This window comes from Capra hircus, chromosome 3 (genome assembly GCF_001704415.2).
Source record: "Capra hircus breed San Clemente chromosome 3, ASM170441v1, whole genome shotgun sequence".
NCBI lineage: Eukaryota > Metazoa > Chordata > Mammalia > Artiodactyla > Bovidae > Capra > Capra hircus.
This window is the reverse complement of record NC_030810.1, coordinates 27,133,301-27,148,251: the sequence shown is the minus strand read 5'-3', so window position 1 is coordinate 27,148,251 and position 14,951 is coordinate 27,133,301.

The window sequence follows — 14,951 nt, the reverse complement described above, 5'->3', positions numbered from 1 at the left end:
CATTCGCTTGAGCCTGTTTCCTCACCTATAAAGTGTGAATCACACCCACATGGCAGGTGAATAAGCATAAGCATAGATATTGGAGCTAGGCAGGATTAAAATCCTGACCCTGACATTTCCTAATGATAAGACCTTGGACAAATCACATCGCTGCCTCTATCAGCCTGTTTCCTCATTTTTTTGTTCCACAAATAGCTTTTGAGCACTTACTGTGTGCCAGGCACTGTTCTAGCAGTGAAAAAAATCAGACAAAAATCGCTACTCCTGTCAAGTCTTTATTTTAGAGTTCTGGAAAATAACTCATAGGATTGTTACAGGGATTAAATGGGGGAACATACAGTGGTGTGATATGTCTGGTAACGTAATGGTGTCTGGCAAATAATAAGTAGTTAGTTTAATGATATGATTATTATAATGTGAACCTGCCTGGTCAGTGCTCAGTGAAAAACATTTCGTTTGATACTGAATTTAACTGTTTAATAGGTAAAGGAACTGACACCAGAGAGGGCATGCAATGCCTCCAGTTGTCTAGCAAGGTGATGCTAAGTACCCAACTCCTAGTCTGGTGTTTGCACCAACATCCACTAAACCCAGAGGGCTGTCTCTGACAAAGGGAGCCAAGGAGACAGGGAGGAGGACTGAATCTTACAGCTACTGAGGTTTCAGGTAGGCTTGTAGCTAACTGATAGAGTCTAGAGCCCAAGTGGGCTTTAATGCTCTTGATGTCAAATGCTTCCTGATTCTCAGGTGTGGCAGGAGTTTCCCAGGTCCTGCCTCCATGAGGGCCCACGGCAGGATGGGCTGAGGATGGGGTGAGGTGATGAACAGCTGAAGATGCTGGGTGCTGTGCAGTGCCAGTTTCATGGATATGCCACCTGGGTGATTGCACAGGGATCCACGCTCAGTTTAATGCTCTGCCATCACCGTCTTGAGATTCTTAATGATTTTTGAACAAGGGGTCCTGCCTTTTCATTTTCATTCCACTGGACGCTACACACTTTGTAGTTTATGTAGGCGCTGTGGTCTGGGGTGGGAGGCAACCAGGCCTGACCTGTGATGGTTCTGGGACTTGTCAGAGGCTTGTCAATCCTATGGGCCAATGACTGAGTCACCAACAGACAGGAAAGAAGACAGATCAAGTCCTACCATAACAGGTCTGATCTGTGACTGCAAATCTCTAAGAGGCGGTAACCAGGCAAGGCAAAGACAGCCTCTAAGGAGGTTCTGGAGGTATAAAAGGAACCCACAGAGAAGGAGCTTGATCTGAGGGGGATTTCAGCTCAATGTGAGAAAGGCTTTTCTTATAGTCAAAATGTAACCCTAATATGTAAAGCATAGCTCAATAAAACTGTTAAAAATACAATCATAATACTTGCAGCTAACCTCAACTGAGTGCTTACAATGAGCAAGGAGTTGTGCTAAGCACTTCACTGAAAAAATAGAGGATAGCAGAGTGGTTGAGAACACAGGCTCTGCAGCCACACTGCCTGCTTTCAATCCTGGCTCCACCACTTATTAGCTGTGTGACTGGGAGCAACTTAATCGACTTCTCTGTGTCTCCATTTCATCATCTAGAAAATGGTGATAAGAATGGTAACAAGAACTCCTGGAGTTATTGTTATTAAATGAATTTTACATACGGAAAGGGCTTCCCACTCGGCTCAGTGGTAAAGAATCTGCCTTCCATGCAGGGGACACAGGAGACCTGTGTTTGATCCCTGGGTCAGGAAGATCCCCTGGAGTAGGAAATGGCAACCAACTCTAGTCTTCTTGCCTGGAAAACCCCATGGACGAAAGAGCCTGGTAGGCTGCAGTCTAGGGGGTTGCAAAGATAGGAAAAGGAGTACATCAAGGCTGTATATTGTCACCCTGCTTATTTAACTTATATGCAGAGTACATCAGGAGAAACGCTGGGCTGGAAGAAGCACAAGCTGGAATCAAGATTGCTGGGAGAAATATCAATAACTTCAGATATGCAGATGACACCACCCTTATGGCAGAAAGTGAAAAGGAACTAAAAAAGCCCCTTGATGAAAGTGAAAGTGGAGAGTGAAAAAGTTGGCTTAAAGCTCAACATTCAGAAAACTAAGATCATGGCATCTGGTCCCATCACTTTGTGGAAAATAGGTGGGGAAACAGCGGAAACAGTGTCAGACTTTATTTTTCTGGGCTCCAAAATCACTGCAGATGGTGACTGCAGCCATGAAATTAAAAAACACTTACTCCTTGGAAGGAAAGTTATGACCAATCTAGATAGTGTATTAAAAAGCAGAGACATTACTTTGCCAACAAAGGTCCATCTAGTCAAGGCTATGGTTTTTCCAGTAGTCAGGTATAGATGTGAGAGTTGGACTGTGAAGAAAGCTGAGTGCAGAAGAATTGATGCTTTTGAACTGTGGTGTTGGAGAAGACTCCTGAGAGTCCCTTCAAGGAGATCCATCCAGTCCATTCTAAAGAACACCAGTCCTGGGTGTTCTTTGGAAGGAATGATGCTAAAGCTGAAACTCCAATACTTTGGCCACCTGATGCAAAGAGTTGACTCATTGGAAAAGACTGTGATGCTGGGAGGGATTGGGGGCAGGAGGAGAAAGGGATGACAGAGGATGAGATGGCTGGATGGCATCACCGACTCAATGGACTTGAGTTTGAGTGAACTCCGGGAGTTGGTGATGGACACGGAGGCCTGGTGTGGTGCAGTTCATGGGGTCGCAAAGAGTCGGACACGACTGAAAGACTGAACTGAACTGAATTGTATCTAAATGTTTGTTAGTTGTTTTTTTTAATCCTCAGGATAATCCTGTAGTGTAGGTTTTATTTAGCATTATTTCCATTTAGTTCAGTTCAGTTCAGTCGCTCAGTTGTGTCCGACTCTTTCCGACCCCATGGACTGCAGCATGCCAGGCCTCCCTGTCCATCACCAACTCTCAGTTTACCCAAACTCATGTCCATTGAGTCGGTGATGCCATCCAACCATCTCATCCTCTGTTGTCCCCTTCTCCTCCTGCCCTCAATCTTTCTCAGCTTCAGAGTCTTTTCAAATGAGTCAGCTCTTCACATCAGGTGGCCAAAGTTTTGGAGTTTCAGCTTCAGCATCAGTCCTTCCAATGAACACCCAGGACTGATCTCCTTTAGGATGGACTGGTTGGATCTCCTTGCAGCCTAAGGGACTCTCAAGAGTCTTCTCCAACACCACAGTTCAAAAGCGTCAATTTTTCAGCGCTCAGCTTTCTTTACAGTCCAACTTTCACACCCATACATGACTATTGGAAAAACCATGGCTTTGACTAGACGACCTTTGTTGGCAAAGTCATGTCTCTGTTTTTTAATATGCTGTCTAGGTTGGTCATAACTTTCCTTCCAAAGAGTAAGCATCTTTTAATTTCATGGCTGCAGTCACCATCTGCAGTGATTTTGGAGCCCAGAAAAATAAAGTCAGCCACTGTTTCCCCACCTATTTTCCACAAAGTGATGGGACCAGATGCCATGATCTTAGTTTTCTGAATGTTGAGATTTAAGCCAACTTTTTCACTCTTCTCTTTCACTTTCATCAAGAGGCTTTTTAGTTCTTCTTTGCTTTCTGCCATAAGGGTGGTGTCATCTGCATATCTGAGGTCATTGATATTTCTCCCGGCAATCTTGATTCCAGCTTGTGCTTCTTCCAGCCCAGCGTTTCTCCTGATGTACTCTGCATATAAGTTAAATAAGCAGGGTGACAATATACAGCCTTGATGTACTGCTATTTGGAACCAGTCTGTTGTTCCCTGTCCAGTTCTAACTGTTGCTTCCTGACCTGCATATAGGTTTCTCAAGAGGCAGGTCAGGTGGTCTGGTATTCTCATCTCTTTCAGAATTTTCCACAGTTTATTGTGATCCACACAGTCAGAGGCTTTGGCATAGTCAATAAAGCAGAAATAGATGTTTTTCTGGAACTCTCTTGCTTTTTCATTGATTCAGAAGATTTTGGTAATTTGATCTCTGGTTCTTCTACCTTTTCTAAAACCAGCTTGAACATCTGGAAGTTCACGTTTCACGTATTACTGAAGCCTGGCTTGGAGAATTTTGAGCATTACTTTACTAGCGTGTGAGATGAATGTAATTGTGCGGTAGTTTGAGCATTCTTTGACATTGCCTTTCTTTGGGTTTGGAATGAAAACTGACCTTTTCCAGTTCTGTGGCCACTGCTGAGTTTTCCAAATGTGCTGGCATATTGAGTGCAGCACTTTCACAGCATCATCTTTCAGGACTTGAGACAGCTCAACTGGAATTCCATCAACTCCGCTAGCTTTGTTTATAGTTATGCTTCCTAAGGCCCACTTGACTTCACATTCCAGGATGTCTGACTCTAGGTGAGTGATCACACCACTGTGATTATCTGGGTCATGAAGATCTTTTTTGTATAGTTCTTCTGTGTATTCTTGCCACCTCTTCTTAATATCTTCTGCTTCTGTTAGGTCCATACCATTTCTCCTTTATCGAACCCATCTTTGCATGAAATGTTCCCTTGGTATCTCTAATTTTCTTGAAGAGATCCCTAGTCTTTCCATTCTATTATTTTCTTCTATTTCCATTTAATAGGTATGTAAATTGAGACAGAGGAGCCTGGCAGGCTATAGTCCAAGGTCTCAAAAGAGTTGGACACAACTTATGACTAAACAACAATAAAAATTGAGCCTTGGTTTCCCAGGTGGCTAGTGGTAAAGAATCTGCCTGCAATGCAGGAGACTTGGGTTTGTTCCCTGTGCCTGGAGAGGGAAATGGCAACCTACCCCAGTATTTCTGCCTGGGAAATCTCACAGACAAAGGAGCCTGGTGGGCGACAGTCCATGGGTTCCCAACAGAGTCAAACATGACCACGGGACTAAACAACAACAAATTGAGCCTTAGAAAAGGTCAGTGACTTGTCAATCACAGAGTTGGTAAGTGGTAGGGCTAAGATTTGACCAGCAGTCCAGGAACTTTCACCTTCCACCTTCGGAGTTAGGTCAGAGCTCATGGACATTAGCCCACTGCTTAGACCAGAGTAGGCATCTACTCTTTGTTAAATTAATCCATTAATCATTATTTCTTTAATCTCTGAGATAGTAAGCCTCTGGGAAATGTGTGCTTTGCTGGAGGAGGAATCGGGAACCCAGCTGTTTTGGGGTTTCTTACCAATTGTTGACCTCCACATAATTATCAAATATGACCTGCTCTGTGTCTTCTTAATTAATTGCCTAAGTGCTCCCTCCTTTCCTCTATGGGCACTGGCCAGGCTCCAGTCTCATTATCCCTCTGGACTCTAAACTTAGCACCACTGTATACTAATCTTGGTCTCTCACATCTGCATAGCATTTCATATTGTACAGACCTGTGGACAGATCCCAGCCAGCCAGGGGTGTGCCGTCTGGACATATGGGGGAGCTTGGAAGGCTGCTGCTTTCTGGGTGATACTTGGGTGTCTTCTAAGGCAAGGCATGGACTGAAAGGGTCATGGCCCTCACCAAAGAGGGTTCACTGCCACTCACGCTTAAGATCTTGGATTCAGAACCAGGGCTCAAGGAGGATTGTCTGAAGGCAGGCAGTCCTCAGCTCCTCTAGAATCTTAGAAAGTATCCCTCTATGAACTTCCAACTTAGGGCTGGGACTCTAAAACTCATCCCTGTCATTGAATTTCTTTTTCCCAAATTGCCATCAACTTATATTAGGATTGCTGTGGGACACAGAGCCGAGTGCCACCATATCTATATTAATAACAACAGCAAGCACTCACTCTGTGTCAGGTACTGTGTTAAGTGCTTTGTAAATATTAACTCTTAACTCTCACACAAACCATGTGAAGTGGGTACTGTTTTCCTTTAACTTACAGAAATTCAGCTTTACTTACTGTGAATAAAAAGAGACATGGAAAGAAAAACCCCAATTAACATACTGGATATTTCACTCACTCAGCATATGCCTCAAGATGAGTGTGTCAGGGGAGAGGCAAATGCTATTCCTTCTGTTGACATCAGTCTCTATATGCCTCTTGGTGTGTGTGCATTTTGCCACAGTGAGTGTTATTCTAGTACTTTTGGCCCCAGGCAAGCCAATCTCTTCATCAAATACCTCACTAAAGAAACAGAAATCTGTTCCAGGGCTAGAGGACAAATTGGCCAGGCTGTTGAGAAATGGTTCTGTATTGCACGTAATGGGGGATCGAAAGGCTTCCCAAGGTTAATTTTTACACAGCTTTGTAGAACCTTAGCCCAGGTAAGTTTTGACTGGACTATAGTTCACAAATAGGGTGACCAACCATCTCAGTTTGCCTGGGACTAAAGCATTCTGGGGCTTAAGACTTTCAGTGGTAAAACCGAGCAACTGGGCCAAGTTGGTCTCTATCACATAACACATCTCTGGGGCTGCGTGAGAGCCCTGTTGAGGTCATGCTCCACTCTGTCATTCTTTACGAGCCTCTCAGGAGAAATTCTTGTCTGACCTTCATACCAAGAATAGTTGTATGTCTCCTAAGGAATAAGTGGTTTGTTTTCATCTCATGAACACAATGAACTGTGTAAGTGAACAGGTTTCCCTTTTTGCCTTGGCTCCTGAAAGTCTTAGAGCTAAAAATGTGGGACATGAATTTAGCTGAATTCGTCACTAAGTTCTGCACTTTTTGCACCATCCCAGGCTCCACTTGGTCTCTGTTTTGCTTTTCTCAATCTTGTCTTAATGATCTTGTTTTACTGAAATGTTTTCCTAGATTTTAATATGGGATAAAATTAAACAATTCTTAGAGTCAATGTACCTTGCCAATAGTCATTGAAAATCTGCAATGATCTGCAAAATTTATGTGTACATACTTTTTTTTCCCGCCCCTGGGGAGAAGGAGCCATGGATTTTAATTTTCTAAAGGAGTCATTGGTGTAAATGAACCAAGAAACAAATGCTTTTACTTGAAGGAAGTTGGAAGATTGAAAGTTTCAAGTGTAATACATAATGGTATTTTAAAATGTTGGAGTGGTGGTATGGAGGAATGTTGGTGGGGCAGAACATTAGAATGGTCAAAAGAGGAATGCTGGTGGGGTGGAATGCCCCCCCGTAATGGAATGGCAGGGTAAAAGAGTGTGGTATGCTGGGATATTAGTGTGTTTGAATATTAGAATTTCTGGAATGTTGATGTGTTTGGGTTTCTAGAACATCTCCTTCTAGAAGTCCTGGCATCCTCCTTGCTTAGTTGTACCTTAGGGTTAGGCTTCTCTCTGATTCAGCCTCTAAATCTTCTACATCCCCTACTCAGTGCCCTACAAGAGGTCAGTGAGGGTTGGTTGCTAGAGCCTTGCGCTAATAGGCACCAGGCTGGCTCATGGGCTTCTGTCAATTTTGCACATAGATGCCTATTCCTTCCTGACTTTGCCTTTTCTTCTTTGAGATATAGTTCAAATACCTTGCAGACTCAGGACCCCAGTAGACCACCTTGTCCATTTCTGTGTTTTCAGTGTTTATCTCAGCATCTGCCCAGAGGTCATGCCAAGCTTATGGCTACTCTAGGGTAGCCTGGCTAAGCTGCTGCCCAGGGGGCCATTTGTAGATGGGACTTCTAGGGCTGGAGTTCAACTTCTGGGGATGTTAGTAAAGGCAACTCAGGATCCTTGGAGTTGATCATGAGCAGGGGAAGCCAGGGGAAGCTGTGGGACAGTTGAGGCTTCATTACCAGAGAAACCTGATCTAAAGGCCAAATCCAGGGTTTGAGCTAGGGCAGAGACTGCTGCCCTTGGCCTGGTGTGAATGGAAATGGAGCAGGAGTTGGGGTAAGGGTGGGTTCTTGGATGTTCTCTTCTACTTTTTCTCCATTCATTTATTCAATTAGCTAACTTTGCTGAGGCCTCTCTATGAAGACTAGCCTTATCGTACCCTGGAGTTAGACTAGGCTTATCGTACCCTGGAGTTGACAGTCTATAATGGAGGAGAGTGGCACATAGACAGTGACAACCCAACGTGGTCTGGGCTATGACATGGGGAAGTCGTAAGGGCTGTGGGAGTCCAGAAAGTTCTTCCTATAAGAATGCTGTTTGAGCTGACTCTGGAGTCAGGACGCAGTTGAGGGGTATCTGCATGGTGGGAAGGCTGTCTCAAGGGCCAAGGCACATGGGACTTCCCTAGCATCTAGGTGTGGGCTCAGATCAAGGTGCTAATGATTGCAGACTGTCCAGTTCTTTGGGCTGACGAGTTTGATCTGTCCAGGTCTAAACTAATTGTCTTCAGACCTCTTGCTCCAGCTATTCTAATAACTGACAAATTTAAGTCTCTTACAATCATTTCCAATCAGGAGGAGGTAATTGGGTCTTAATGTCTGGAGACATTTCCTGATTGTGAGAGAATAGGATGGAGGTGCAAAACCTCTTACTTCCAGCCGTCCTGCTGCCGTGCCCTTTCTTCCGGGCCCACATCTTAGCCAGGCCCTCATCCCAATAGCTGGGTGGACCATGTACTTGCTTGCTGTCCATCTCAGTTACATCAACTTTAAAATGAGCTCCATGGTGGGGTGGGGAATATTCACTAAACTAGAAGGCAAGGGAACTGCATTCAAAACCTGGCTCTTGAATAAGGCTTCGCAGATGGCATTGTGTGAAGTTCGGAAGGGCACCTCTTCCCTCCAGGCCTCAGCTTTGTCATCAGTGAAGGGAGGGAAAGGATGTGCAGATCACTAAGACCTCTTCCTGGCCTGACATTCTGTGTCTCTGTTGAATCAGTGTTCTGCTTTCAGCCTGTTCCTTGGAAACAGAGGCCATTTGACAGAGAAGACTCTGGAAACAGGAGATCTAGACATGATTCATGTTCTGACTTGCTGTGTGAACTTGGAACAATCACTAAGCCTCTCTGGACCTCAGTTTTCTCATTTGGCAAACTGGGGCAATACCTACCCCCCCCAGGTTTTGTGAGGCTTCTATGAGCTAAAAGCACTATGATGACGATGACGGTGGTAATGGTGATGATGAAGATGGTGATGATGATCTGTCTGCACAGCCAGTCTCTTGGAATCCTGCCTGAGGTCACACAGCAAGGCTGCAGTGTGGTATGGGACTGACCATGAACACCTTAGTAGTGCAGTGTATTTATATATCACTTTCCATCACACATTATTGTTGAACAGTTTATTGCTGATACACTGGTTCAAAAGCCCACAGGACCAGAATCCTCTCTTTAGATAGAGAGGAAGGTAATACCTCAAAGTAACCCTATAAACAGTAGTGGCCTGTACCCCAGGACTGGTGTTCTGGTGATGTCCACACACATGAGGTCACACGCACATACGCTGCTACACCCTGTGAGCAGCCCCATGTGAATATGTGGCTACCTGGTACATTGGCCACCTGGGGTGAGTCAGTAGCTGCCTGTGAAGCCAGCAGAGAGGGAATATCATGTACCCGAACCTACAGAAAGGAATACTCCTTAAGCCACTATGCTGATCTGGGGTGTGAGGGAATTAGGGTGTTTAGGGTACAGGGTGAGGAGTTGGGAGGCGGACTCACCCTAAATTGGGGCCTCCTCTGCTGGGCCTAATAATCATGGGAGACTTTTATTCCTGCAGTGTTGGTGAAATGGTTTAATTGAATCTAATGGGAGAATATTTGTGATGAATATGGATAATATAGGCAATGAGCCTCAACCAAAGCTGGCTGGGGGAAGGCTGATGAACTGGAGACAGGTCTGATGGGAACTAGGCTAAGGCTTCAGGGGTGAGCCCAGAAGGCTCACCTGGGTCTCCATCCTGCCCTGGTCTAATACCTAAACTTCATGCTTATATGGAATCAGAGAAAGTGAAACTCAGAGTTCTGGGATTCGAATCAGGATCAGGATTCCAGAATCATAGACTTTAGCATCACATATGGTAGTTATAGAAAATTTTGGAAACTAATCATTTGACAATTGGAGACCCTTGGGAAAAATTTACACTATCCTTCTCCAATCTTCTTTTAATAACAATAAATAACATCTTTGCACATGTCATACCTTCCAAAGTCCTTTTACATCACTCCATCACACTGGAGTGGGTGGTATTCTACCTTTAGGTTATGTAATGTGTAGTTCAAAACGAGCCAGTTGGGACTGGAACTCAGCTTTGCAGAATAAATTCTGTTTTTCATATGCCAAAGTTTTGATACCCTTGTCTTCAAGAGTTGTAAAAACACTTTCAACTATTTGGTATAATGTGTCCAAATTTTTGGAAGTTTGTTGAGTAAATTTTGCACGTTCATGTACTGTTTTCTTAATGCCTTCTGGCAAACTGCAGTGCTCTAAAATGTGATTTTCCTTGTTGCATGAGCATAATCAGGGCTGGTACATTCTGCGATAGCTTTTTGGCAGGTTTTATCATCCAGCACTATTTCCAGTGAACAAAGGACTTAAACAACATATCCAAGAATAGATTTAAAGTCACTAATGTAAAGACTGAACTTCAAGTCGCTCTAGGTTTAGTCAGAACATGTTCCAATCTTCTTAGAACAAAAAGTTAAACTACCAACAATGAAGAAAGAAGAAAAAAGAGAAAATAAACCTCCCTGGATACAACTGCATAAGGCCACACGGAGGTGTGGTTGTGGTGAGGAAGGGTGTCTCTCGTGGAGGAAAGCTTTGTTTATGATGCTGCTGGTAACGTGGGGCAAATCCCTGCGCTTCTCTGGGTCTCAGTTTTCCCCAGTTACAAATGGGATAATAATTCCTGTTTTGGGAAAGTTTGGGAGTTTATCAGCCCTGGGGGAGAGCTGCAGCCGCAGAAGAAACGGCTTAAAGACGAGGTGAATGGGGGAGGGGTGCGGAACAGCAGGGAGCTGCGAGGGGCTTACGGTCTCCATGGTAACGCGCGGCAGCCTGGAGAGGAGGCGGGGCTTGGGAACCGGCTGCCGCAGGGTTTGAAATTGAAGGCTTCACAAAGAAAGCTCCCTTCTCCCAGGAGAAAGGCCTTCTTGGAGACAGAGCTCTGCACTCGGACAGGCCTCTGCGCCGAGTGCATTCTGCTTTTTGCCTCGTGTTATAGACACGGAGAACAGGTCCACAGATAGGTCGAGAGTCTTCAGCAAGTCACTGGCAGGGCAGGCATTCCTGACCTTTGATCCGCTCTCTGGTCTGTACCGGAATGCTGTTTCTCGGAACGCTGGTCTCCCCGTCTGTACAATGAGACAATTGAAAGAGTAGGTTTCCAAGGACCCTTTGCGCCCTGAGAGTGTTTGAGCAAACTGTTAGCAAACACAATGGAGGTGGTGAATGCTAAGATGAGGATCATGCAATCTGTGAGGCATGGACTGATTTGTCTCTGGGTCCCCCACCCCAACACGTGGCGAGGCACAGAGGGCACATCTGGTATTTGTGGAATGAATGTTTGTGTCAATAGACACAGTCATTCTTTTGTTCCAACAGGTTTAAAGAGCACCTACTAAGTGCCAGGGTAGTTCAGAGAAGGGCTCACTCACTGAGGGCTGAAGCCCTCTTGGCCGAGGAAGCCCTGAGTGCCAGAAATGGCTGCCAGGCAGGTGCAGGTGAAGGAGAGGATGCCTGCTACCTTGGACTGCCCTACAACATGCGCAGCATTCATGTCCTGGGGCTTCCTGGCCAACCGTGATTTCTCCCAATCCCCAGGCTCCGGAAGGGCAGATTTCATTCTCAAGGATCCTGCTAGACAATGAGGAAGGCAGCCAGGCCAAGACCTTTTCTTGGAAAAGCTCAAAAATGTCTGTGGAAGAAAAGGCTGGGGCAGATGGCCCCTGCTGGCTTCTCCTAGGAGTGCCCACTTTGTTTTTTGTTTTCTTTCCCAACTGGATTATAGGACGGAAGGAGGGCGTGCCTCTTCCTCACCTGTAGGGCAGAAACAGCACTGCACTGGGAGTCCGAGCCTTGGATTCAAATTCTGACTCCACCACCAGCTCAGTGTGTGGGCTTGGGCAGGTGGTTTTTCTTCCTGGTCTTACTTTGCTTGAATTTGAATTGAATTGAAGTTGCTTAGTCGTGCCCGACTCTTTGCGACCCCACGGACTGTAGCCTACCAGGCTTCTCAGTCCATGGGATTTTCCAGGCAAGAGTACTGGAGTGGGTTGCCATTTCTTTCTCCAAAAACCAAAAATATATGGGGATAGTGATCTTCATAGTGGTGTAGTAAGAATCAAATGAGAAAATGGTTATGAAATCCCTCTTACCTCCCCACCAAAGTCATATTTGTCATTTACTGTGATCCAGAGATTTTACAAACTTTATCTATAATCCAAGCAATAATCCTGCAGTGTTGGTGTTTGTTATTTAGCATATGAGGCTCAGAGAAGAGAAGAAGTTTGCCCAAGCTCACACAGTTAGGAAGCCACAGAGCCCAGATGCAGACCCAGGTCTTTTTGACCAAAGATCCCTTGGAATCTCATTCCTTCACCAAATGATATTTATTGAGCATATACCATGAGCTAGGTGGCAGCTGGGGGGGATCAATAATACATGATCAATCAGGATGTTGGGAGGAAACAGATGGCATTTCTCAAACTGGATACTTCAAGAAGGGTTTTAATAAAAGGATTATGTAATGCAGGGAAGAATAGGGCAATACTGCAGGGCAACTAATATTGAGGCACTAGTTACTACCCTTAGGCTTAAAGGAGCAAGGAGGGAGCAATTACAAGAATCTGGAGTCAAAGAGAGCTGTGGTAAGGGCAGTCTGACAGGAGCTATGTTCTTGATATAGAGATGCAGCCAATCCATGATGTAACCTCAGGGAGGAAGCTAGGGGAATTTATACTCTGCTTGGACTTTAGCTGGCCAAATCCTACTAGAATCCAAGGGCACAGTAATGCCTTAAGGTAAACCATACAAATCCTCCTGTTAAGATATGGATCAAGGTCAAGAAAGGAAGAGAGTGGGTCTAGAGTAGCAAACAGAAGATAACACAAAGACCTTTTTTTAACTCTAAGGAGGAGCTCACCAAATAATGGAGAAGACAGGTATATTCACAATTGTAATGAAATATGTGAAAAGAACTATATCAGTAATCTATCCTTGTGTAACAAACTATACCAAGACCTATGGCTTAAAATAATAACCATTTGTTAATATTTGCTAATGAGTCTATGAATTGGCTTTGGGCTGGGCTTAGCTGGTGGTTCTTCTGCTTATCTCACCCGGGATCACTCAGTAGCTGCAGTTAACTGGTAGTGCAGCTGGGTGCTGGTTGGCCTGGGAGCCTCAGTGGAGAGCTCACATACGTCCTGCATGGTCTCTTCTACCAGCAGGCCAGCCCAGGCTTCCTTACATGGTAACACTGCATTCCAAGAGGGTGAGAGAGGAAGCTGCAAGGTCTTTTGAGGCCTAGACTCAAAATAGCACAGTGTAACTTCTGCCACTTGCTGTTTGTCAAAGCAAGTTGCAAAGTCAGCACAGAAACAAAGGATGGGAAAATACATTCCACTACTTGATGGGAGGGGTGGCAAAGTTACATTGCACTAATGTAACACCATGTAAGTTTGTATAACCTATCTTAATGGTAAGCCATCTTTTAACCATTGGAGAAATAACAAAATCATAGCACTTTCCAAACTATTCTAATTGTGTATTAACCTATCAGTCTTCCCCCAATAGCCTAAGAGCTCCCCAAGGATGTGAATTATGACTGATTGATTTCTTTGTTCTTAGAGCTCAGGGCAAGGCACTCCAAACATATTAAATGTAGTCTGTTAAATGACCATGGCTGGGAGTGGGGCTGGTGAATGGTCTACTTGTCCAAAGCAGTGGCTCTTCCCCCAATAGCCGAAGAGCTCCCCAAGGATGTGAATTATGACTGATTGATCTCTTTGTTCCTAGAGCTCAGGGCAAGGCACCCCAAACATATTAAATGTAGTTTGTTAAATGACTGTGGCTGGGGGTGGAGCTGGTGAATGGTCTACTTGTCCAAAGCAGTGGAGCCACAAATGGTACTCTCTTTAAATATGAAGTTGACATTATAGAACACTTCCCCTACCTCACTGAGACCCTTTGAATATTGCCATGGTCCACCAGGGTCAGATTCAATCCCCATATCCTCCATAAAGGTGTTCAGACTACTTATTTCCTCCTGTTTCAGAATCTCTGCGACTCTCATGGCCTATACACCACAGCTTGACATTTGCTTTCAAAATCTTATTGCTCTCTAGGGGTCTCATGGGTCAAACCTACTTTTCATCTCTAGTGAGTAAATCCCTAAGGGCAGGACTGCATCATGTATCTTCAAGAACTTGTCAATATGGTGGGCCCACAGCACATCCTCAGTCAACACTCCCTACGTGGATCATGCGCTCTGGACAGGCTAGACCTTACGAGGTATGTAGAAGGCATGTAGGGAGTCATTCACACCCTTGCAAGTGTTCCCAGATCTCTGGGATAGAGCAAGGCACATTTCCCTTGGGCTCTGACCTGTGGCCTGGGATTTGTTTGTCCGCACTCTGGCCCCTGCGCTAACTGGACCCAGACCAAGAGGAACAGTGTCCCAATTGGCAATGGAATGACCTCCTCCTGACAAGAGGAGAGATGTCCAAGGCTTGAGCCATTTATTACAGGCAAAAGAACCATCACTGTCTGTCAGACTTCTGACATTTCAGGAACCAAAGGGGCAGTTATTGACTAGATCCCAAAAGCAGAGCTCCTGGGTTGCAAATTTCACTTCAGGGTCACAAAGAACGTAAAAAGCTTCACATATGGTACCGAGTTCCTTCCAATGCTTTAAATTCTTTCCCAAGGCTCCCCCTTGCCCACAGGATGAAACCCAAGCCCCTTGATATGGCAAGACTTCAGGACTTGGCCCATATACCCCTTTAGCTTCATCCCTTACCATCTCCCACATTATAGTGTCCACCAAACTCAACTACTGATTGTTTTCTTGAAATCATCGTTTGCTCTCTCTTAGCCCCGGGTCATTGTGTTTCAGTTCCCTCTGCCTTGAATGCTATTCTCCATCTTGTGCCACAAACTCCCTTTCCTTCAAGACTTAA